This window comes from Eulemur rufifrons, unplaced genomic scaffold (assembly GCF_041146395.1).
Source record: "Eulemur rufifrons isolate Redbay unplaced genomic scaffold, OSU_ERuf_1 scaffold_107, whole genome shotgun sequence".
Lineage (NCBI taxonomy): Eukaryota > Metazoa > Chordata > Mammalia > Primates > Lemuridae > Eulemur > Eulemur rufifrons.
In genome coordinates, this window is record NW_027182889.1 from 164,207 (window position 1) to 191,054 (window position 26,848).

Genomic DNA, 26,848 nt, shown 5'->3' on the forward strand with positions numbered 1-26,848 from the left:
TCAGAGAAAAGATTGTCCAGGAGATGCTGGTGACTTAAGGCGAGAAAGAACACACTGGCCTTGGAGGTGACCGAAGACAGGGATCCTCCTACAACCCTCGCAGGGCTTGTGCTCTGTGTCCCAGCAGGCCTTTGCAATCAAACGTCCATGCAAATGCTACTATGCACAATTACAAGCTAACTCATCACCAATTTAATAACATTAACTGTTCAGCCGGTTACTTTTTTAGCCTTTTCTAGATAGAAATAGAAAATCCCCTATGAAGTTCAAATACCTACCAAACAACAATTCCTCAAAGTTGTGAAACCTTTAACCTATACAGAAACATTGACTAGTTGGCAAACTTCTCTAAAAGGTCAGAATTTTATTGATTTTGACCCAAGAACACTTCAAAACATGTAGAACACAGAATAGACACAGTCTTTGCAAGTCAATCACAAGCACTCACACGTTGTGGGTGAGTGTGAACCAGTACAATCTCAACCAAAAGCAATCTGACAAAAATCAACATTTCAAATACCCACAAGCCTTGACCTAGCAGTCCTGAGAACTCAGCCAACAGATAAACATATGTGTACAGAAGTGTGCGCAAGGATATAATTTTGTCACACAAAACACTGTAGACAAGCAAATGTCCATCAGTAACACACAAGCTAAGTTATGATACTCACACTATGATGAAGCAGCTCCACGTGTATTAATACAGAATAAATCCCAACGAGGGAGGGGGGCAAGGGCAATACATGTAACCTAAACTTTTGTGTCCCCATAATATGCTGAAAGAAAAAAAAAAAAGGGAAAAAAAATCCCAACAATTAGTGAAAAAAGGTATAGAATAGTAGGTATCTACTGTTTATGTGAACAGCGTCCTAGACACACATGCTTTTCCATGCTAGGATCATAACAGGACAGCCAGAGGTGTTGCCGGAAGCCAAGGCACCAGGAGTTTGAGACTTCCCACACCAGCCTACACAAAGAAAATCACTATTTTCAGCCAAGCGCCGTGGCTGACACCAGTAATCCCAGCACTCTGAGAGGCCAAAGCGGGAGGACTGCTTGAGGCCAGGATTTCGAGACCAGCCTGCACAACAAAGTGAGACCCCTCTACAAAACCCTGGGCAACACAGGAAGACCCTGTCTCTACAAAAAATGTTAAAAGTTAGCCGGGCATGGTGCTACACGCCTGTAGGGAAGCAGAGGCAGGATCATCACTGGAACCCGGGAGCTGGAGGTGCGGCAGCGACCTGTGATGACACCACTACGTTGCGGCCTGGCCAACAGAGCCAGCCACATCTTTCTTTGTCTCAAATAAGCAAAAAGTTACATAAGATAAAGCAAATGTTAAAAAGGAAAAAAGAAAAGCACTACTTTCAACAGAAAAACTTCACATGAAGATAAAAACAAAATTAAATTGTGTGACGAGAATGTAAAATCTTACTCATTACCATAGAATCAATAGACTACATACCACCATATAGTCAGGAGCCCTAAGTAGGGAAACTTTTCTGTTTTCTATTTGATGTGAAAATTCTAGGTAATCCCCATCTGCCAAACCTTAAAATTTTTTAATATCCAAGTTACTTATATATTCTCTATAATAAAAGTAGACCTAACAAATAAAAGAAAACCAGACCCAAGCCATCTAACATAAATAATTATAGAGTGTTTTTAACTGTTAATTAGGAGCCAGAACCTAGAATTCACTGCACTCCCTGCGAAGTAGAGATGGGGTACCCAGCCTCTCCCGTCCCCAGACCCCCACTGCTCTCCACACGACCCTCTGAACCTGGCTCTCTGAGGCGTGACAAGAGCAAGGGTACAGACAAGACACCATCCTGACGTCAGAGTCCCTCTGGGCAGACTCACCCCACAGCACCTGCAAATACACCACACACATTTATATAGGTGCACACACTAGAACACAAGACCTGGGTTAAGGGCCGGGCGCGGTGGCTCACGCCTGTAATCCTAGCACTCTGGGAGGCCGAGGCGGGAGGATGGCTTGAGCTCAGGAGTTCGAAACTAACCTGAGCAAGAGCAAGACTCCGTCTCTACTAAAAATAGAAAAAAATAGCCGGGCATGGTGGTGCACGCCTGTAATCCCAGCTACTCGGGAGGCTGACACAGGAGGATCCAGGAGTTGGAGGTTGCTGTGAGCTAGGCTGACGCCATGGCACTCGCCTGAGCAACAGAGTGAGACTCTGTCCCAAAAGCAAACAAACAAAAAAAAGATCTGGGTTAAGCTTGGAGGCGAAAGGGGAAAAATGAAAACGAATAGCTTAAAAAATAATGTAAGAGGCTGAGAGGACAGACATGGTGGCTCACACCTGTAATTCCAGCACTGTGGGAGGCCAGGGTGGGAGGATTACTTGAGGTCAGGAGTTTGAGACAGCCTGGGCAACACAGCAAGACCCCGTCTCCACAAAAAAACTGAAAAATTAGCAGAGCATGGTAGCACGTGCCTGCAGTCCCAGCAGTCCCAGCCACCCAGAGGCTATGGTGGAGGACTGCTCGAGCCCAGGAACTCGAGGTTTGAGTGAACGAGGTCTGATCCCACCACTGCACTCCAGCATGGGTGACAGAGCAAAACTCTGTCCCTTAAAGAAAAAAAAAATTAAATACCTAGAATAGTAAATTTCATAGAGACAGAAAGTAGAATGGTGGTTACCCAGAGCCATGGGGAAGAGGGAACAGGGAATTAATTATTGTTTAACGGGTACAGGGCTTCTATGTAAAGTGATGAAAAAGTTCTGGAAATAGTGGTGATAGTTATAGAACACTGAGAATGTATTTAATGCCACTGAATTGGGCACTTTAAAGTCAAAATGGTAAATGTTATATGTCATGTACATTTTACATAACAAACACATTTCACAGTTTAAAAAATACGGTCGGCCCTCCATATCCGTGGAGGTCTGCATTTGTGAATGCAAACCACCACAGATCAAAAATATTCTGGAAAAAAAATGGATGGTTGCATTTGTACTGACATGTACAGACTTTTTTCCCTCATCTTTATTCCCTAAATACCGTATAACAACTATCTACACAGCATTTACATTGTATTAGGTAGTACTGGTAATTTAGAGACGATTTAAAGTATATGGGAGGGTGTGCATAGGTTATATGCAAATACTACGCCACTTTATACAAGGGACTAGAGCATCTGTGGATTTCCGTACTGGGGAGGGAGCGCACGCTGGAACCAATCACCCACCAAGGGATGACTGCATATTACAAAAAGGAGAAAAAAAAGTTCATGCATATATACATCAAGGTCTCGATCCCCCAGTTCTACACCAAAGATGCCTGGAGAGAGCTCTAGCTGAAAATTAACAAGAGGCAAAATTAACACAATGATGTCAGAACTTTCTGAAATATTCCCAGAAGACATGTCTAAGTATCCTAGTCTCTGAGGTGAGGACCACCCATTTCTTAACTAGCTTATTTCCACTACATCTGAAGACGCCTTTCACTGAATGGACACATGCCCATTATATAAAGTGCGTCATCACTAGATGGTTTAAAATTCTCTTAACAATTGAGAACCTGCAATGGTTTTGTCAAGGCCATTACCTTTTCTCTCAACACACCTACCCCCGACACAGCTGCATGCTGGGCCCTGAGGACATCCTGGGCCACTGGGGCCATCTCTCCTCTGTCCCCATAGCGCATGTGGCTTTCCTTGCCATGTATTCAAAGCACTGCTGATCACACATCTTTGAATGTGGTCAACTGTGCTTCATGGGAAAATTAGTCACAGAAAAATAATTTTGGAAATATTAAATATGATAAATTTTAAATATGAACAATTAGACCTACTACTTGTTTCTTGGCATGTATTTTTCTATTCTATTAGGGCTTCAAAAGAAACCAAAAAAAATCCAAAAAAGGAAAAAAATGGCTTAATCAGGGGAGTGCTGAATAAACTGATTTTGTGTTTAGCACTTTCAGGGAGGGTTCCCAACTAAAGTCTTTGTCAGGACACGAGGGACCAGGGCGCAGCGACACAGGCTTCGCTGGCCTTGGGAAGTAGCGGTTCGCACAGGCCCTCAGGCTGAGCCAGCACAGCCCCGGGAACACTGATGTGGCTTCTACGACCCACTTTTGACAGCCAAGGTCGGAGAGACGGGAATGCACATACGATCAGTCTCACGGACACTCCGACTGCATCAGTGGGAAAGGGAAGACAATAAAGCCAGACTGGATTGGCTGTTCCTTTACAATCCCTCACATCTAGTAAGACACCCTACCCCCAACATCTCAACAGAAAAGAAAGATCCGTATGTTAAGCAACCTGATGTCTCCACACTACACTTGAACACTCTCCCTCAGCCAACCTGAGCTAGCCCAAGATGTCCCAAAAAGAACGGGTCTCAGGGACTGACTGCTCCCCAAAAGCAACCTGGACATCCTACTCAGGTAAGCAACCGAGCATCCCATGAGTGCGTCCCTTGCATCCCTGCTGCCCCTCGGCCCACACCCTCCCCTTCCAGCTGCTGACCGGTGCAGGGCAGCTCTCCCGCCCAGACATCACCTGCATCCCAGACATCACCTGCATCGCAACACCTGGCAGCTTCCTCCTGTGACACCGCTCCCTAGGACTTCTCACAAACCCTCCTGAGGCTTAATGAAAACCTCTTATTCCCGGAACTGTAACATAAGAGAACCACACCTCAACAGAAACTTTGAGTATTCCAAAGTTTTTCAAGGATGAGGTAATCTGGAGGCTCAGCATGCCTGAACTGAGCTGTCCTTACCTGGGCCCTAGAAGCCTCTCTCCTGTTTGGGCTTAAGTGCCCCCCACCCTTGACAACTGTGTGAGCAGGGGCTCCTCAGTAGCAAGTCACCACCCCTGCCCAACCGGTCCCTTGAGAATCACAGTCCTGAAGTCTAAGGTAACAGACAACTGACCTCAGGAAAGTACAGCATCACTAGAAGAACATTAATTACAAGGTAGGTTTGCTTCCTGTATAAAACAAATGTGACTGGACATAAAAAAAAAAATCTCACTACTCAGGAATGACTTTTAATAAAACTGCAGGCTATTTAAAGCAGCCTGAAAAAAACCTACTTCCCTAGATTAATCAGCTCTTGTTTTCTTTTGTATAAATTCAATCTGTAAACTCTATGTAAGTTTTGACCTTAAATTTTATTTATTTTTTTTTTTTTTGAGAGAGGGTCTCACTGTGTCACCCAGGCTGGAATGCAGTGGCACAATCATAGCTCACTGCAGCCTCAAACTCCTGGGCCCAAGAGAGAGATCCTCCTGCCTCAGCTTCTCAAGTAGCTGGGACTACAGGCGCATGCCACACTCAGTTACTGTTTTTTGTTTGTTGTACAGGCAGGATCTTGCTGTGTTGCTCAGGCTGGTCTCCAACTCCTGGCCTCAAGCAATCCTCCAGCCTCAGCCTCCCAAAGTGCTGGGATTAGAGGTATGAGCCATCACACCCAGCCTATTTTTTAAAGCAAAGGCACAACCAGTTACAGATATCTTTGTTCCTTCTCCACTCCCACGGCTTCACTCGACCAGCACCAAAGAAAGGAAAAAAGCAAAGGCAGGTACGGACACATTAATACTTCAGGAAACAACGACAGAGGCGAAAACAAGTGATAATCAGTAGGGGTGAGCCACACAAACTTCAGTGGGGGACATCAGAGCACCCCAAGTGTGCTGAGAAAACCCACTGACCTGGCCCTAAATGGCACTCCCTGAACTGACTAAGCATGAGTCACACCTCGTTAGTGAGCTTCCTTATTAAAGAAAGCTCTATGAAACAAGGAGTAGGGAGAAAACACAAGTGATTACATAATGTTAATAATAAAACATTAATACAAACTCACATCTGGAACGAACTTTGGTTTTACATTCTACAGAGCAATTTTTTATTTCTTAATCAGATCTTCACATCTGAGAAACAGGCCCATATGAAGATGAAACCTAGAACTACTGTCTCACCACAGACACGACACACGCGACCGTCTGCGCCTACAGACAGCACACTGCCACACAGGACAAGGGGACTCACCACAGCAGCACGCAGGGCCCTGCCAAAGGGACGGGCCTTTTCTCCTGGGACACACTCAGCAACCCCAGAAGGGCCCGTTCTCGAACGTTCACGTCAGACAGCACCGACTGCGCACAAGGACGGTCCGCTTCCCTGAATTACAGGCTAGGCGCCCAGGCCAAGTTGAGAGTTTAATGCAGGGCATGAATTGTGTGAACTTAGTCTAACCTGCACGATTGTCTACGAGCTCTAAATCTTATTAGAGGACAGAGAAATATACGTAATTGCATTTTCAGGAGTAAAAGCTACAGTTTAGAAAATTTAGCTACCAGCAACAAATATTTACATGAGAAGTTCAGGAAGTATCCTAAGCTGTTGGCAAAGACACAGGTTCCAGTTCCAACTCACTGTTCCACTGAGGCCCCTGAACAAGTCACTGCAGACGGAGATGTGCGCTGGAGTTGGTGCCCAGCGCGACTCATGCTGCCAGTGTTCCATCTGCTGCAGATCTCCCCTCGTCCTCTGCGTTCCCACAGCCAACTTCTAGCCTCCCCTTGAAGAGGTGCCATTTTCAAAATGAGGTAAAACCTGGAACCACAGTAAGAGACACCTGGTATCCTGCATCTGTAATTTAATGCTCCACCACGCGAGCATTAAAATCCCACGCCCCTCCAGGCTGGAAACGCAATAAAAAGAGCAGTCTGAGGATAAGAGAGAAGGCAGACTTTCCCTTCACCTCAAACCCAACGGCCAGGAGGGGTTGACTTCAGCCCCAGCTTGGAAACCAAACAGCCTTCAGCAGCCCACTGATCTTAAAATATTTTCATTTAACTTGATTCAATGAAAGCACAGCCCTCAGAAGTACCCCCGGACAGCAAAGAAACAAGCCAGCCTTAGGTCAAGTAAGGAAAGGCCACACAGATCAGCCTGCCACCATGCCCTGAGCTACTCTGAGTCCTTCATGCCCAGCCCCGCCGCAATCAACACATCCGTGACACACAAGAGTAAAGGTCACCCAGTCCTCGTGCATCCAGAGGGCAAGCCCCGCGCAGTCTAATGATCAAGGGGACGGTGACTGGCCAAGACTGTAAAAGCAAATTCTCTCCATCAAGCTAAACAACCCCCTGAAAAAGGAAAGTGTTTCCGAGTGAGGGAGCCGTTGGGAAGAACGGGACCTGGCACAACTGTGACGCGTTTATGTAGAAATAAACACAGAGGAGTTAGTGTGCCGTCCACACACAGAGTGTCTTGCTCTGCAGCCCCCTCTTCCGCCCTGAGGCCGTTCCCTTCAAGTGCACCTGACCCGGGCACCCTGCAGGGCAATGTGAGGCCAAAGCCCTCCCTTCCGCTCTCCGCTCTCCGTTCAGTTCAGCTCCACGATTAAGCCGAACGTGACAGAAACCGCGCAGCCAAGCCAGAGGCGTCAGCACTGCCCTGCGCGCACAGGAGACCAGCATAAAGGCTGCATGCTACTGACCTGCAGCAACTCACAAACACTCTTCACTAGTTAATAAGCTTAGCACAGTTCAATATATTGAATTCTTCTTGCATAAAGTATTAAGTATTTCCTGCAAGGTATGACTGCTTTCTCAGATTATAAGCCTTTTTTTAAAATCATAACTTTTAAGACTGATCTTTTCAACCAAATATTTATCTATCGATATGTGCATAGAACTTTCCGAAACAGAACAAAACCAAGTCCAAGACGAGTGTAACAATGTATCTGGGCAAAAAGATTCTCTGTCCTTCCTCTGTTCTCTGCTTCCTCTATCAACAGTGTTCAACCTCAGAACTCTGACCCCTTCCTATCTGGACCCACAACTGCCATCACGGCCTACATACTTTACGCTGTCTTGACAAAAACTCCTTGAGGGCAAATACCACACTGTCTTGGACTGCTGGGTCTCTGACCCCTGCGGCCAGCAGGCCGCACAGCAGGAGGTGAGCGGCAGGGCCAGCCAGCAAAGCTTCAGCTGTATTTACAGTCACTCCCCATCACTCACATCACAGCATAAGCTCGGCCTCCGGTCAGATCAGCAGTGGCATTAGATTGTCATAGGAGCACGAACCCTACTGTAAACTGCGCATGTGAGGGATCTAGGTTGTGGCTCCTTATGAGAAGCTAATGCCCGATGATCCAAGGTGGAGCTGAGGCGGTGATCAGCTTCATGATGACGCTACTGCATTCCAGCCCCAACTACAGAGCAGGACCCTGTCTCAAAAATAAATAAATAAATAAATAAATCATAAAGACAGACAGACGTCCCCTCGCCATTTCAAGCTCCTCAATCCCTCCTATGAGGATCCTCTCAGCCCACACTGCTCCTCTCAGGGGGAAACACCCTGGCTTCTTGCCCACAGGGACCCCTCAATAACATGCCTTCATTTGGGTTCTCTTATACACACTCTACTTTGGTAACTTTACTGGGTAGAGTGCAGTGGTGTCATCATAGTTCACCGCAACCTCAGACTCCTGGGCTCCAGTGATCCTCCCCGCCTTGGCCTCCTGAGTACCTGGGACTACAGGTGTGCACCACCACACCTGGACCCCCTCGTCTTCTTTAACTGGTTTACATTTTTCCTTTAAAAATGACATTCCCACTTCCTATGAATCGTGTTTCTAGTAAGATAACTTCTTGAACCTGACGTTCAACTAGAAGCAGAGGATGGTGGGGGGGCGGGGGGCGACAGTGCAAACCAGAAGACAAACTGTGACCCTGCACAGACCATGCACGCCCAGGGCCTGAATTCGTGGAAGCCAACCCTTTCTCTGCACCCTCACGGTAGGCAAGGGTGTCCCATGCTGAGGCACCAGAGCACTGCAGAGCCAGTCTACTCGTTACTTATCCTGACTTCCATCAGGCCTGCCCAGCACCTTCACACTCCGACACATCACCTCGTGCCTCAAGAAAAGTTCATGTCTCCTCCTTGGCAGACCCAGCCCGGTCTTTGGGATTCCAAGCCCTACACAATCCAAAACCGTGGTCCATTTTTCCAGTGTCATCTGCTACCATCTCCTTTCAATGGGCTTTCACGTTCTAACAGGCCCAGCTGACATTCTCACGTTACATCCCACCTCCCAGCCTTTGTCCATAGCCTCCTCACGTCTGAGATGGCCTTACTCTGATTCGTGCACGGCGACATTCCACTCATTCTCAAACACGCTGCCTGAACGGCACTTCCTCCACTGAGTCTCCCGGATCACAAGCCAGTACTCTCTCTCTCCTCTAACCCACCTCTTGTCATAGGAACCAGCACCTAATATGAGTATGGTCAACTGAATGCGTCTTTCTCCCCGTCACAGAGCAGGGCCTGCCTCTCCCTCTCCCTCTTTCTGTTAATATTTCCTGCAGCACAGCCTTGCACACAGCGAGCAACCAATAAACATCTGTCGACAACATCAGTGCAACGTGGGAAAAAGCCGAGTTTGTCTAGTCTTAGAAGCCCCATCCATAAAACATGTAACTCCAGTTTTAAAAAAAGACACAAAGCAGTCCTCCCACCACAGAGCAAGCCACATTTGCAAAAGGAGTCAGGTTAAGCCACAAAGTAGCCGTACAGCGCTGTACAACTGTGCCAAATGTGTGAACAGTTACAAAACATAAAGAGCAAGGAGTGTGCTCTTCCAACTGTCAAGATCATAAAGACCTGGAAAGACGAAAACACTGCTGAACGACAGGAGGAGGCAGAGGAGCCGTGATGACTAAATGCAACACAGGCTCTCGGTCAGAATCCCGGAGCAGCAAGAGGACATTAGTGGATAAACAGGTGAAATTCAAAAGAAGCCTGGGATTTAGTTAAGAGTAATACACCATGTTACTTTCTCAGCTTTGGCAACTTCACCAATGTCACAGAACTAGAATGTGGATGGAGAATATGACAGAACTCTGTACTACTTCTGCAACTTTTCTGTACTCTGTAAATTATTCCAAAATAAAAGTTTATTTAAAACAAAACCTTGTCCGGGACTCGTAATTCTAACTTGTTCCATAATTCCCCAACAATGCCACGCCACGCTGGCCACACGGCTCCTGGAGAGCCCGCACACCGCAAAGCGCCGGAGCCAGGTGCACAACGACCTGTCCAGCCCTGTCTACTTCGGTGGGACTCCAGCGTGGGATGCACAAGAATGTCCCCCCAGGCCCAAGTCCTAATCCCTGGAACCTGTGACTACTTTAGGTTACATGGAAAAGGGAATTAAGGTTACTAATCAGCAGACAGGGAGCAGATGAGAGTCGGAGAGATGAGGCCTTGCTGGCTGTGAAGATGGAAGAGAGGCTGCCAGTCGGGAATGCAGCTTCTAGAAGGAAGACTGAAAAGATAAGAAAACAAATCCTACCCTGCAGGCTCCAGAAGGAACCAGCCCTGCCCACACCTAGATGTTAGCCCAGGGGACAGGCTTCTAATCTACACTACTGCGAAGTCATAAATCTGTGTTGTGTTAAGGGGCTGCATGTGCGGCAATTTGTTACAGCAGCCACAGCAAACTAACAGCACCGAAATGCAGAAAGCCACAGAGCTTCTCCCGACTCCGGGTGCTGGTTTCCCTTCTGCCTTTCACAGCTCCACCACCTCTCCCCACACACCCCCTGCCCCCCACTCCTCATTCCCTGAACCCACACACCTGGGGACTGACAAGAGAGCTGCTGAAGAGAAGGTACACGTTCAGTGGTTCAGCCGCAAAACAGACTTTCCACTCAACTTTCTAAGACGTCATTGTGCCACTGGCTCCTACTGACATGGTCTTTGTTTAACTGGAGTTTCTTAGTCTTCGTTAAAAAGTCAGTCATCTGATGAGAACCCAAGTTTAGCAGAATCAGATTTAACCGCTTTGTCAAAGAAAACAAAGTTCACATGTCAATCTCCTTACAGTTACAGCTGCGTAAAATTACCTAAGTTAAAAGTGAAAGCACACATTACTTTTCTAAATTTTATACGAAAAGATAAAGGATACAATTCAAAAATTCCCTTCTCATGTTTTGTGGAAAAAATTTTCTATAAGAAAATGTTTTGAGTGTTAGCATACTTAATATGTTAATCTCTAAACTGCAGAAATTCAAATTTCAGGTAGACTATTCTCAAAGTAATAAAAATATCTATGTAGGCAATTTAAATAAATTCAGAGCAAAACATACCATTCTAGTGAAGAAAAAATTCACAAAGTCTAAAAATTCCTTGAAATCAGTACCAGTCATGGAGTTGTGGAATACCACCATAACAGTGCAAGTTCTAAACACATTTTTCAAACTCCTGAAAGTTGGATTTTCTTCTTTATAATCATCTAAAAAGGCAAGTTTTTTTTAGTGTTCTTCACATCCTTTAATTAGCCAGACATCTTAGCAATAATACTTTTTAAAAAGTTAATCCTTTCAAGAGTGCTGCTTTGGGGTTTTTTTGGTTTTTTATTTTCATTTCCTGTTTTGCAAGATGTAAAACCACATTTAGCAACATGGTGAACACTAACAAGGCTTGATTTCTTAAGACTAACGAGGTCCCTCACTGCTTCTCACCCTCTTAATTTTAGATGAATTTAAACAGGATAGCCATAATAATCTCAAGTTTACATTATCATCCAGAATTAAATGCAAGTCTTTTTTGTTTGTTTTGCTGGACATGAATGCAGTGGAAATACAAGCTAACCCTAACTTTGGTCAAAACCTTAGGAACCAAGCATTCTATGCAATCTTCCCATCACTTGGAAATACTGTATTCATCATTCCAGGACATCAGCATTCAAGTCTGAAAACTGCCCCCGGGAGAGGAGGGGATACTTACTACTAATGCCCCAAGAAAAGAGGTCTATTTGCTACACTTTAGATGAAAAATAACCTCTGATATCACAAAGTTACTAAGCATTTACAAATTAAATTTCAATTCCAGCCATTCTTAAAAGTCACAGTATTCTAGGGCTTGAACTGACTTTATTATTTTGCAAATGTGAATTTTACAAAGCGCTTTGCAATTAATGATCACATCCTTTTGTTGTGTAATGGAGCTCCATGGACTGCAGGAAAGGGCTCCGCCAATGCGTGAAGCCCTCAGCCTCCCTGGTGGCTTGCACGTGTTTCTGCTTTAGTTATTGACAGACTGTCAGCCATGGCTAAAAAGTAACAGCCTCAACGTCACATTTTTTGGAGTTAAGGAGGGAGAAAATGTTTTGTGAATTTTACTTAAACTCAACAGAAAAATTCTTCATTTAAGTGATCAAAAATGTTATGTACTGAGAAAAGGCCAACATTTTCAAGTAATGAACAGGTGCACAGTGGTTGCTTTACAAGTGGAAAAAGGAGTGCCTACAGATTTTCAGGATAATAAATAATTCACGGCACAGATGCTAAGGGCTGAGACAGCAGCGCAGACAGCCACAGCCGCTGCAACCTTGGCCTCCCAGAGGAAAGGAGGAAAGGGGTGGGCATCCCAGAAGCCTGTTCCAGGCAACAGGATTTTCAGTTCTTCCCAGCCCTTGAAAAACCACAGCCATATTGAGAGGATGTATTTCTTTTATTTTCACACTGAAAACCCGCTTAACTCTTTATTCACAGAATCAGCTTTACAACTGTGGGATTTCCTAGATGGAGGATGCTGTCCAAATGCTTCCAACCACACCAACCAATTCCCCTCCACCAAATACCCTTGCCTCTTACTGTCACCCAAAAAGATAAAACAAGTCTTGAGCTCCCAAATATACCGAAAGTCAGTCTTTCAAAAGCAACCTTTTACCAATCACATAATAGTTTCATTTTTTAAAAAATTTGGAAAACATAAACCTAAGTGGGAAAACAATTTCATTTTGATGTATTTCCCTCCAAAGAGATTATTTTTTCATTAAATTGCTAAAACTTCCAAGGGACTCCACTATGATACTAAACCACTTGTTCATGTTACATTCAGCCAGAGGTGCTCAAAGTTACAGATGAACTTAATCACAAGCAGCAGCAGCAAACCACACTCAGCACAGGCTTGGATTCCAAACAAGCCTTTACAACTGGAACTTTTATGGAAAGGATGCGGAAATCAGAGGAAAAACTGCTCCCAGCCTTCTACTTTGGCCTAAAAGCATCAGACTACTAAAATTGCTTTCACAGGAAGCATTTTCTTCCTACAAAGACAACTTTCCCTTTCATTATTTTATCTCTTGTTCCCACCCAATTTTGAAAGCCCTGTCCCACACCTTTGTCTAAACTGTAAAAGCAAACTTGCAATGAAAGCAAACAAATGGGAAAATAACCGAAATGCACAAAGCAGAATTCCTTACCAAATAAATTTAAGTTCGTGATCCTAAGTTTCTCCCTTTCAAAATTACTCAAACACTTCAACATACAGGCTGTAAGCAACTCAAAAAATACTTCTCGAGCCACTTCTATGACTATAATGGGACACTCTACTAGGCCGGGCACAGAGTGACCAAGACGACCATCCCTATCTTTATTTTTATTACAGTCCTTGGGGGAGGGGAGACATTGAACCAATCGTTACATATTTGACAAACTGTGTTAAGTCCTATGTGGCCACAACAAGGTGAGGGGAGGGCAAGACATCTTCCTCGGGAGTCATGATTAATAAGATTTGCTGGGCCGGGCGCGGTGGCTCACGCCTGTAATCCTAGCACTCTGGGAGGCCGAGGCGGGTGGATTGCTCAAGGTCAGGAGTTCGAGACCAGCCTGAGCGAGACCCCGTCTCTACTAAAAATAGAAAGACATTATATGGACAACTAAAAATCTATATAGAAAAAATTAGCCGGGCATAGTGGCGCATGCCTGTAGTCCCAGCTACTCGGGAGGCTGAGGCAGCAGGATCGCTTAAGCCGAGGAGTCTGAGGTTGCTGTGAGCTAAGCTGACGCCACGGCACTCACTCTAGCCTGGGCAACAAAGTGAGACTCTGTCTCAACAAAAAAAAAAAAAAAATAAGATTTGCTAATATACAACTATTACGTATCCATAACAGTAAAAAAATAAAAATAATAAAACAATAGTAATTTTAAAAAGGAAGCGATACTTAACTAAGATCCAAAGGCTGAGCAGGAGTTACACGGGAGCTGGCGTGGAGGGATCTGCAGGGGATGGATGCTCAGAGGACCCTGGTCCAGAGAGAGGGATCAGTGTATGTCAAGGCCATGCCCAATCTAGGAAAGGAAAGGCCAATGTGGCCAGAGTGAGCAAGGGTCTGCCTGGAGGTGGGGGTCATGTAATCAGAGTTAGGCCACGATGATCATGTGGGATGCTGTTACAAAAATAACATTTGTAGTCTACCACGTAAGTATATAAAACACTAGTAAGTACACAGCTGAGTCGGACTCTAGCTTAAGATATACCATGAATAAGGTCCATCAAACAAACAAAAACCACTTAAGAACAGAAACATCTACCAGAATTAACGAAGTAGTCATGAAAGTAGATCATTCCTAAGCCAAAAAAGCTTTTCTATACCAATTTTCTTCCTGCCTGAGTTCCAGGAGCTGAGGATTGACACCCTCTTTCCCATAGCTTTAAGATAAACTCTGAAAAAGTTGAATTGCACAGACATTCCATTTGAAATTCAAATTAAGAGAACACATACTGAAAACATTTCAAGACAATAACTTCTAGTTACTTGAATTCATTCCATTTTTGTATAAAGTTTATCAAACAGGCCACACTCAATCTCCACAGAGCACTGACTGGCAGCAGTGTACGCTGACGCGCACAAGCGCACACAAGCGGCATCGTTTTCACCGATTAACTAGCAAGTGTCTTGCTGTTAAGAGCAGCTCGTCCAGCACACTCACCATTTGAGGGACGAAGGGACTTACACATGGTAATGGACAGATCAAAACACTTATTTTGGCAACAAATGCAGATAATTCTCCGAACCAGCATTTACTGATACTCTCTAATTATGTTATTTAATTGATGATGGGCTCACTGCCCATATGCAAAATAACTCCCCTCTTATATGTGATGAAACATAACCTTACTATGTCAAACCTACTTAAAAATCCAAGGCACACAAAGCTTCTTGAAAAATATTCTCAAACACAAATGGCATAGTTTCTTTAACTCTATTTGTAGAAAGTTCTACTTGTCACTGTATCAACATTGTAATTATAGCTAACATGACAGCCACTAGTCATCAGCAGCCCATCTGGCCGAGGGAGGAGAAAGGCACTGCTGGTGCTGTGTGATTAACACGGCTGGTCCCGAGAAAGGCACCCGATAGCGGGGATGCAAGTTAGAGGGCTGCGCAAGTCAGAACTGCAAATGAGGAATTCAAGACCGGGTGACACCTTTAAAAACTAACTTCTAAATTTTGTTATGTATATTTTACCACAGTAAAAATAAAATTAAAAAAAAGCTTCTGAAAGTTTCAAGTTTGGGTCCAATTTAGCAATATCTTTTGCACAGCTTTTCAAGGGACTCAAGAGGCACGCACACAGTACGGAGAAAATGTCATAGCAACTTGGTCTTTGTTCACTCCCATCCCATTCCATTCCGGTGGGCCAGCTTGTCAGACGAGATCCTGCTCTTAAGCGTGAAAACTACAGAAAGAGAACAACAGCTGAATGGAGAGTGGGGGAGGAAACACCAACTATATGGAAATCCAACACAACGGTCACAATCAAAGTCGAAGATATTCCCTTTTTTGTTTGTTTAACTACAGTTCCAAAGTAATAGCAGAGTACTTGTGCAATCATTCTCAAAAGACACAAACAGAACTCTAGGTCTTCCAGGACAGCCAACATTTAGTAAGACAAATCAAGGTCCCAGAGGCACCAAATAAAGTCTCAGAGTCTCTGATTTTGAACTCTCCAAGTTATGCCATTGACTGGGTTTGCACAAACCAAAAATAGTAACTGTTTCAACGGCACTTTTTCCGCAAGCAATATCATCTTACATGTTTTGCTGAATAAGTCTCATCTTCCCCCCAAAAAGGACCAAAAGATTCTAAGTTTTGCAGTTCAACAACTGTGCACACTTCTACTCCTTAATCGAAAAGGACTGTTAAGGACATTACTCAAATCACTGCAGAAAAAAATCACCACATAACAAACCCTGAAATCTGATTTCTCTACCCAAAAAAGTGCAAAACAACCCTGTTCTTGCAAACGAATATAAAACTTCTCATACCCTGCAGAAACCATGAAACCAAGCATGCTACATCTTAACTGTTAGAAGGAAAATGATTTTCAAAGCATAGGCCCCCTCTTAGACCAGCTTAATCTTCCAAAGCCTCTTCCAAAACTCCCTGGAAGCTGGTATACAAGACTAGCTTTCCAAAAACACAACAGAAGCAGAAAATCTTAATGGGGTACCAGGAAGAGTGCAGGCCTCAAGAAAAATCAAGACTTCTCCCCTAAAAAACAACACAGATACAAGATTTAACAGCACAATCCCTCTTTCAGAGGGGACTGAATACATGTGGCAGGGCCAACCCTCCACAGACGCACACACTCTCTCACACACACACACACACACACACACACACAGCTACCGCCCTGCCAGGGGATGATGAAATGAGGAACGGAAATTAACATTTCAGGCAACGTCTCACATTGTTCCTTGAGGCCAAGGGCTGCTGTTGCAGCCGCCACCGCCACCGCTTTCCTCCCACCCTCCCTCCCCCGAAACACCCCCCCACGCCGCTGCCCCGCATTCCTGCCCCTCCTCGAGCCTACGCGCGCCTCCTGCAGCCCCGACGCCCCCGGTCCCAGTTCGCCCGCCCCCTCCGGCTCGGAGCCCGAGAGCCGCCGGCTCCCATTTCAAAACAGCGATAATAATAGTGACGCTGAGAATAACGACAAGAAGAAGACGGTGAAGGCGCCCCTCCCGCGGGTCAAAGGTCGGCGCCCCCACTCCCCAGCACCCCCGCGCCCGCGGTCGGGCCCCCACGGCCCCCAGGCCCGCCCCGGAGCCCACGGTCGGCCCCCCACGGCCCCCAGGCCCGCCCCGGAGCCCACGGCCGGCCCCCCACGGCCCCCAGGTCGGTCCCGGAGCCCACGGCCGGCCCCCCACGGCCCCCAGGCCCGCCCCTGAGCCCACGGCCGGCCCCTCACGGCCCCCAGGCCCGCCCCGGAGCCCACGGTCGGCCCCTCACGGCCCTCAGGCCCGCCCCGGAGCCCACGGTCGGCCCCCCAGGTCCCCAGGCTCGGCCCGGAGTCCACGGTCGGCCCCTCACGGCCCCCGACCCCCCAAGGCCCGCCCCGAGGCCCGCGGCGCTACTCCACCAGCGGGGGAGGCCTGCAGGCCGCAAGGCCGCTCAAACGCCCGCGCCCGCCCCCGCCCCGGCCGGCGGCGCCTCTCACCCGGCTCCGAGGGCGGCGCGGCTCCGCGGCGGCTCGGCGGCGGGGCGCAGGCGCTGCCCATGCAGCCCGGGGCTGCGTCTCCCGGGCCGCGCGGCCCGAGCGGGAAGGCGGCGGCGCGGGCTCCGGCCGGCCGAGTTGCGGGGGCCGGGCGGGAAGCGAGCCCGCCCCTCGGGCGCGCCCAGTGTTTGGCGGGCGACGCGGCTCCCGGTGCGGGCGCTACTGCGGGGGCGTCTGGCCGCGGGCTCGGCGGCGGCGCCTCCCCGGCTGGGGCCCTCGGTCCATCGCGCGCCGTCTCGGGGCGGCCTCTGGCTCCAGGACCCAGCGGCGGCTGCGGCGGGCGCCGGCCGCATGAGACACTCCCGCCCATTGGCCCGCCGTATCCGCCACCGCCATTGGCCCGCCCCGGCCGGGCAGCAGGGGCTGCGCACGTCATGGCGTCGGGAGGAAGTGCGCTAAGCGGGTGAAGGGGCGGGAGGAGGATTGACAGTGTCTGTGACAGACGTGAGGCGGGACCAGAAGGACGTCCGGGCAACGATTGGTCAAGGTCGTGCGTAAGGATGACGGAATGCGAGGGGTAGCGAGCAACCGGATTGGCTGCCCGTGTCGCAAAGCGGGTGGGATTTTCGCGTTTGGAGGGAAGGATTGGTCTTCCCAAGTGCCGGAATCGAACCGCAACATGCTCCAAAAACCAGGTTGGGTATTGCAGGATCAGGAAGGCAAGATGTCAGCCATGCCGGCCGAGCTCCTACTCCAGGTGGACCCGTCATCTCTCGCCTGTTCCCGGGTTGCTGGAACCACGTCCGCCGGGGCTCCGGGAGACGCAGCTCCGGGCCGCGCCGGTCGTCCCGGGCGGCGGCGGCGTCCTCGCGGCCCTGCCACGGTCCTCCTGCGCGCCTGGGCAGGGGGGAGGCGGCCCCGCGGGCTCGGAGGGCGGGGGAGGCGGAGAGCGAGAGGCGCGGTGGAGCTCGGGCCCGCGCAACTGTCGCCCGCAGGCCTCGGGCCGCTCCTACTCGGAACGCGGGCCGCGGCTCACCTCGGCCCGGCGGCTGCGCGCTCCCCGCGTCGGTGAAGCGGGGCGCGTGAACCTTCCCTCGCTGTGGGCAGTGACAGCCATCGGGACAGGTCGCCTCTGGTCACGTCCTGGGAACCTCTCGGCCTTCAAAAGCTCCCCTTGAGTCTGGAAAGCTGAACCATGAGGGAATCTTGCAGCTTAGGTCACAGAGCAAAGGTAAAGCACCTCCGCGAGTCAAAGCTGTAGCTGATGCTGCAGGAGCAGCACAGTCTTGCACTTTATCATTTGGTTCTACAAAACGCGAAAAAGATGAGAATGCGTGGAGTAATTATTTTGTTAACAAACTCAAGCTAAAATTAAAGTAATCAAGCCCCTGGTAAGTCTGGGCCCTATTTCAAATGCCTCAGTGTACTCGTCCGGGAGAACTAAACCAAAAACGCTAAATGAACAAAATTGATGCTCCTTTGATGTGTTTGTTTTTGTTTTTCAGTTCTTTATTTTACTAGGCCGTAAGACAACTGGTAAGCAAAATACTTACAGGGCTCAAATTATGAAATCATGGAATTGCAAATTCCAGAGAGGATGGGGTCAGGAAGATGGCCTTTTTTAGGCAGCATGCGGTCCAGTTGGGAGAACATTGTCTTGTCAAACTGACTCTGTTGAAATCCCAGCCTTGCCAATGACTGTCACCCTGGACACTTTCTCTCTCAAACCCTGTTTCTTATGGGTAAAATGGGAACAAGAAGTCGCACCTATTTCGTAGGCTCGTCAGGAAGATTGAATAAAGAGAATATGAAACCTGTAGAATAGTACTTGGCACGTATGGGGAGCTTTGTGGAAATATTAGTTATGCTATAACTAGACTTTGAGACTCCTCCAGGCACCAGATTTTGTTCTTCCTTCACACAACCAGTAACTTCACTGGATGAGGGTTGAACACCTGATAAAAACAGCCAACCCGTGGGCCAACAAGCATTCATGAAAAGATAATCAAGGGCTCCCATATTTGCCTCATTGTAACAATTATCTGGTAAAACTGATAGAACTCAGAATCCTGAACCCCATCCTTACCTGTAGAATAAGTCCAAATGGGAGGGAACTAGGAATTGGTATTTTTTGTTTTGGTCTGTTACAGCAGTGGTCCCCAACCTTTTTGGCACCAGGAACCGTTTTCATGGAAGACAATTTTTCCACTACCTCCTGCTGTGTGGCCTGGTTCCTAACAGGCCATGGACTGGTACTGATCCTCGGCCCAGCAGTTGGGGATCCCAACCTTACAGTACTTACATTAGGAAGAATTCAAAAAACATTGACCTACGCCAATGAAATACTCTCTCTAGGAAATTTTTTTTTTCTTACCTTGTCTTGTAAGAGACAGGATATCACTTTGTTGCCCAGGCTGGAGCATAGTGGTATTCACAAGTGGGATCTTCCCACACTACAGCCTGGAACTCCTGGCTTCGAGCAATCTTCCTGCCTTGGCCCCCCAAAGTACTAAATTTACAGGCATGCGCCACTGACCAAGCCCAGCCCTATGTAGGGAGATATGAATAAACAGATAGTTTGCCTTGGAAACTATCTGAAAATATACTAAGGTAAAAACAAGCTGAATGTCCACAGAAGCAGAACCTGTAAGTAAAAATGCTATGGTAAAGGAATGAAATTTGTAGTAATGTAAAAGAAGCCATTTAATGCATTAATTCAAAACTGTTTGAGTGTTTGTTATGGGCCAGGCAGTATATCAAAGACTAGAAATTCACTAAGGAACAGAGCAGGTCTCATCTCTACCACCATTCGATTTGTCATCAGACGGGGAAAGCACATGCTCATCCAATAACTGGGTAAGCACCTGCCGTGGTCTGAATGTGTTCCCTCAACATTCGTATGTTGAGACCTAATCCCTAGCGTGATGGTATCGACGGGGGAGCCTTCTGGTAGGCCTACCAAAGTCTTACATTTAGGTCTTTCATTCATTTTGAGTTAATTTTTGCATATGGTTTTAGGTAAGAATCTAACTGCATTCTTTTGCACGTGGACATCCAGTTTTCCCAGCACCATGTGCTGACAAGACTGTCCTTTGCCTGGTCAATAGGGTTGGCATCCTCGTCGAAGGTCTTTGGACCATTTATGTGAGCGCCTGTTTCTGGGCTCTCACTTCCGTTCCATTGGTCTGCATGTCTGCCCTTGTCCCAGTGCCACACTGTTTTGATGACTGTCGCTTTGTAGTAAGTTCTGAAATGAGGAAATGTGAGTCCTCCAGCTTCATTCTTCCTTTTCAACAATGTTTCGGCTGTTTGGGGTCCCTTGATCCTCCATATGAATTTTAGGATGGGTTTTTCTATTTCTGCAGAAAACATCACTGGGATTTTGATAAAGATTGCATCGAATCTGTAGATCGCTTTGGGTAGTACTGATGTCTTAATAAATGTCAGCTTACTGAATGGAACTGTGTTTGTGGTTCCTTTCCGTGGTACTGTATGGTATGCAGCTGATTTTTATGAGTTCACTTTGTATCCTGCTACTTTGCTGAATTCACTTATTAGTTCTGACAGTATGTTTGTGGAATCTTTAGGGTTTTGTACATACAAGTTTATATCGCCTGCTTTCTACATATAAGACCATATTGTCTCATATTTATGTGAGAAGATAGATAGTTAATCTGCTACCCTATAGTAACCATTTACTATCTCCATGCATCCCATAACATGTTGTAAACATCAAATATACACAATAAAGTTTTGTTTATTTATTTATTTCTTCTCTTGCCTAATTAGGCGAAACAGTATCCCTATCAGTTTTAGTATCATTTTAAAGTCTAAAAATGTGATGTGTTCTTTTCTTTAATTAAGACATCACAAATTGCATGCCTGTAATCCAACTGGGAAGTCTTCCTAAGTCTTCCCCAGACTTTTCCTGGTAAGGCTGTCACCGTATTGCCTAATGGGTTGCACGTGAGGAAACTCGGCCTGCAGGAAGCAGGGTGTTACTCAGATGGGAAGATGAATTGTGTATTCATTCAGCAAACGTCTGAGTGCCTACTGTGTGCTAGACAGTGTTCTGTGTGCTGTGGCAACAGCAGTGACAAAACAGACAAGAATACCTTGAACACCTTCACAGACCAGACGGTGCGGGCTCGAAGGGCTGTCTTGAGAGTTCGCAGCTGGTGTGTGACGTGCCAGACACCCCCGTGGGTGGCCCTGTCCAGTACGGGGCACAGCGCCTGCTCCAGCCTCTCCTTGGCTTTTTTTTTTTTTTTTTTTTGTTGAGACAGAGTCTCACTTTGTTGCCCCAGCTAGAGTGAGTGCCGTGGCGTCAGCTTAGCTCACAGCAACCTCAAACTCCTGGGCTTAAGCGATCCTCCTGTCTCAGCCTCCCGAGTGGCTGGGACTACAGACATGCGCCACTATGCCCGGCTCATTTTTTCTATATAGATTTTTAGTTGTCCATATAATGTCTTTCTATTTTTAGTAGAGACGGGGTCTCACTCTTGCTCAGGCTGGTCTCGAACTCCTGACCTCTAGCGATCCACCCGCCTCGGCCTCCCAGAGTGCTAGAATTACAGGCGTGAGCCACCGCGCCCGGCCTCTCTCCTTGGCTTTGTGAAGCAGCCAGAGGTTTAGTGCCCTCAGAGGCCCTGCCTTCCCCAGCCCCTGCAAGTCACCCCTTGGGAGGATGGCTGAGTTAGGCCGTGAAAGTCGCCGGGACGGCCATTCTCTGGCTGGCGCCGTTCTGGGAATAGCGACAATGCGTCCCTTACAGGATGTTCCGTGCAGAACTTCTCAATAATGCTGAATTTAGTAAAGATTTCAAATTCCTCAAATCCTCCCTGGGTACGTCAGGATGTCGCCGCCGGACAGGGGCTCCCAGGGGTAATCCTGAGTGCAGTATGACAAGCTCCCTTTTTAAATGTGTAAAACTCACAGACACCTTTGTCTGGGGGGAAAAGAAAAGATGCTCTTAATAACATTTCCAGGAAACTTAACAAGTAATGTTTCAAATATGACATGTCTTAAGAAATAGGAGTTGAGTAAATACTTAAAGTGTTGGTGACAGCGTCAGGACGTTGGTGTTGCCTAAGACTAATCTCCGCCCAGACTTGCTCAGGCGAAGGTGTCTGTTGTCTAGGAAACGAGGTCCAGGTGGGGCTTCCCGGCTGGTTGGTCGGCAGCTCAGCAGCGTCCCTGAGGAGCTGGGTTCTTCACCCAAGGCTGCTGCCCCCGGCAACTGCAGAATCCAGGGTCCTAAAGGAGAGAGAGGACTGCAAGAGGGAAGGCATTGCATCAGGATCACCACAGCTGATGGAGACCACCTGTTTTCAAAGTATGCTCCAGGCGCCCCTGGGGGTCCCCAAGACCCTTTGTGAGGGTCAAGGTCAAAGTATCTTCATGATGACACTAAGGGATTGTCTTTCTCACTCTTCCTGTGAGTGTCCTCCGTGTTTTCCAGGGGCCACATGACCTAATGCCATTGCTCTGATAGCTGAGGAGTAGGTGTTGTGTTTTAAACTTTTCTCCGTTTCAGTGTTAACAGTCAGTATCTACAGATATAACCCACACAAGCAAAAGTTCTTCGGGCTCCTCAGTAATATCTAAGAACCTACAGAGGTGCTGAGGCCACAGGGCTTGCGAGCTGCTGGGTTAGACTCACGCTCCGGTGTGGGGTGGCCCTTTGAGAGGCAACATTACACCTGGACACGTGCCACCGTTCGTGCCGCAGCACAGACTCAACTGAGGAAATAAGTACCAGTTATGCTGGGGACGAGCCCCAACAAATATAAATACAGTCTTTGAATCATACATTATCTGTTTTCCATACTGAAATCATTGGATCATGAGTATAGAGGTGAACGGGGCTGGTACTCAGTCTTCTGCAGACAAAGCCCCATGGACTCCTCCCTCCCTGGAGAAACGAGTGCAGGGGTCAGGAACACACCCTCGGGAGCAGACGGCCTGCGTCCAACCCCACCTCTGCCCCACACGAACCGCGTGACTTTAACAAGGTGTTTGCCTCTCAGGGCGTCAGTGTCCCCGTCAACACTGGGCTCACGACAGCACCTACCAGGTAGGACCCTTACGAAGACAAACACGCCCAATGTGGTTAGAACCGCGTGCAGCACACGCAAGTGTTAACTGTTATTACAAAGCTAAGAAAATACTTAAGGCTGTGGACGTCATTTCATATTCTCTTTCAGTAGTCATCCTGCAATATGTCGATTATTGAATAATCGACATGGAAGCGTTGTGCTGTGGACTGTCACGGGACAGCCTGGGCGTCCGAGGTGCAAATGCAGCACTGGCTGCCGGCTGCCGGGTGGGTGCCCTGCGGGGGCCTTACAGAGCGCTTAGGTCTGGAAGATTGAGTTGAGTATTACTAGACAGAGGTGAGCACCTCAATGTCGGGGAGATACGCGGGTCCACTTAGTAGAAGCACAGGGAGTTTGTGGGGAAATTGCAAAAGGCAGTGTGCAGGCCGGGCGTGGTGGCTCACACCTGTGATCCTAGCACTCTGGGAGGCCGAGGCGGGCGGATCACTCGAGGTCAGGAGTTCGAGACCAGCCTGAGCAAGAGCGAGACTCCCCCCCCCTTCCTCCTCCTACTAAAATAGAAAGAAATTATCTGGACAGCTAAAAATACATAGAAAAAATTAGCCGGGCATGGTTGCGCATGCCTGTAGTCCCAGCCACTCGGGAGGCTGAGGCAGGAGGATCGCTTGAGCCCAGGAGTTTGCGGTTGCTGTGAGCTGGGCTGACTCCACGGCACTCTAGCCCGGGCAATAGAGCGAGACTCCGTCTCAAAAAAAAAAAAAAAAAAAAAGGCAGTGTGCAAAGACAGCCCACAGCCAGGCCCTGGCTGATTTGTGAGCTCCCTGGGTGTCACTTACGTACCGGGTGGGCAATAAGAAGTAGAGACCTTTGTTGATGGTGTTTTGGAGAGTCAGGAAGTGCAGGGCCAGGCTGTGGGACCTGGAATGTCACTGAGGCCTGGGCGTCACACTCGCAGCCTGAGAACTGCTCAATGCCTTCCTGCTTCGGGCGGTCCCTGCCTCGTATGTGCAAATGCCTTTCACAACATGTTAATATGATACAGGAGGCTGCAGAGCCGCTCAGTATTATGTGAATTAATACATTTTGGCACTGAAACCCAGTTTTACTTTGCAGCTTTAAAAATTATTCAGAAAGACTGGGTGCAGTGGCATGCACTTGTAATCCCAGCACTTTGGGAGGCAGAGGTGGGAGGATCACTTGAAGCCAGGAGTTTGAGACCAGCCTGGGCAAAACAGCGAGACCCTGTCTCTACAAAAAAAAAAAAAAATGAAACAAAAAATTAACCAGATGCGATGGCATGAACCTGGAGTCCCAGCTACTTGGGAAGCTGAGGTGGGAGGATCGCTTGAGGCCAGGACGTGCAGGCTGCAGTGAGCTGTGATCACACCACTGCACTCTAGCCCGGGCAACAGAGCAAGACTCCGTCTCAAGGAAAAAAAAAAAGTAATTCATAAAATAAAAGGGTAGGCTGGGCTCATGCCTGTAATCCTAGCGCTCTAGGAAGCCGAGGCGGGAGGCTTGGTGGAGCTCAGATGTTTGAGACCAGCCTCAGCAAGAGCGAGACTGTGTCTCTACTAAAAATAGAAAGAAATTAGCTGGGCGACTAAAAATAGAAAAATCAGCCAGGCGTGGTGGCGTGCGCTTGTAGTCCCAGCTACTCAGGAGGCTGAGGCAGGAGGATGGCTTGAGCCCAGGAATTGGAGGATGCAGTTAGCTGCGATGATACCACCACACTCTAGCCCAGGTGACAGAGCGAGACTCCATCTCAAAATAAAAAATAAGAAAATAAAAGGGCAGATCTCTTGTGAGTTAAATATAGAAATGCTGCTGGCTGATCCTGTGTGTTAGTTTTAAATCACCGCACATCCTACCTGGACGACCCTGGGCAGTCTGCAGTGAGGCCGGCCTCCACCAGGCCCCAGTGGAACAACTGTGTTCTCTTCACCTCGACTGTCCCAGACGAGCACTTCGGTTCTTCCCTTTTACCAGCAGGGACAGACCGGAAGCACAGTCTACAGGATTTGTTATATTTTGTCTGCTATGTTTACGAAACTGTAACCCCATCTAGGATTGCCTTAGTGCCCAAGTACCAAACTGTCAAGCTAAATAAAACGTACAACAGAGGGATGGTAAAACCCAAATTGCCTGCTTTAGTTCAAGGCATAGATAAAGCCCAAGTCGCCTCCATCTGCAAATAATCTCAAACTTCACTCGATCAGCTCTCGCGCCCACCTTGGCGTGGCCATGCATTCCAGAAACCGGGAGCACAGGCTGCTCTGGGGGAGGCTGCTGGGCGCCCCTGGGAAGATCGCAGCCGCCAGCCCACATCCCTTCTGTGCATCTGCCTTCCCCACGATCCAGGGGGCGAGGGGTCCTGAGTGGGCCGAGGTTCACATTCTGTGTACAAGTGACCACCTACTCCTCTGTCAAACCAGCCCTTCGGGTTGCAATGAAAAGGAAGCCACACCTAGGGCCACTGCGCCTTGTTCCTGTCCATGCAGAGCCTGGCGTCCTCGCCCTGTCCCGCTGCACAGGCTAGTCTGGGTGCTGTCCCTTGCTGCTCACAGCCCCCGGCCCTGCCGCTGCCGCCGCTGTTGACCCTGTGCTCGGCAGGCCTTGCCTCCCTCCTCCTGCAGCTGCAGCTCAGAAACAGCAGCCCAGGCTTTCCCCACACCTCCTGCAGAACCAGCTGCCCCCGGTGCCGGACGTCTTGTCCCTCTGTCACCGTTGCAGCCACTGAGTCCCTGGCCTCCTTTCCCACCTCTGGCCTCTCTGGAGTCTGTTCTCCATGAAGCAGCTGAAGTGATGCTTTCGTGATAAAACGGACCCCTCAGTCCCGGGCTGGAAGCCATCCACAGCTCTGCAGCACCCTGCCCTGTCCAAGCCAGCCACAGCGACGCTCTTCCCGTGGCTCCCAGGCCTCCTTTGCGTTCTGAAGGCTCTCGAACGTCCCTCTCTGAATGGTAAATTTCACCTTCTGTGTATTTTACCACAATTTTAAGAATTCCCTTTTTTGTTTGCTTTTTTGAGACGGGATCTCACTCTGTTGCCTTGGGTAGAGTATAGTGGCATCATCACAGCTCACTGCAACCTCCAACTCCTGGGCTCAATCCTCCCGTTTCAGCCTCCAGAGTAGCTGGGACAACAGGCATGTGCCACCATGCCTGGAAAATTCTTCTATTTTTAGTAGGGACGGGGTCTCGCTCTTGCTCAGGCTGGTCTTGAACTCCTGAGCTCAAGCAATCCTCCCACATCGGCCTCTCGAGTAGCTGGGACTACAGGCGTGAACCACCATACCTGGCCACGTGAGCCACCGCGCCTGGCCACGAAGTCCCTTTTCCGTGGATTCTGCCTTGACCTCCCAAACCTCGGGCTTTGTCTCCACACCCACTGGAGGCCTTCATGCGCCGTGTGCTTGCCTTGGTCTTGCTTCTCTCCATGACGAGAACGGGCGTTCAGCCAGGACAGCGCTGTGGTTTTGCTGCTGCTGTGTCCCGAGCACCTG

The 26,848-nt window shown here is 48.2% G+C and overlaps 1 protein-coding gene across 1 annotated transcript in view; it reads right to left on the reverse strand.

Annotated features, from left to right (window-relative positions):
- Positions 1-17,422, reverse strand: part of ANKRD11 (ankyrin repeat domain containing 11) — a 163,202-nt gene extending 145,780 nt beyond the window's left edge. The window contains exon 1 of the mRNA XM_069464766.1: positions 17,288-17,422. The gene's annotated coding sequence lies outside the window, so the exon portion shown is untranslated. The remainder of the gene's footprint in view (positions 1-17,287) is intronic.
- Between the last annotated feature and the right edge of the window lie 9,426 nt (positions 17,423-26,848).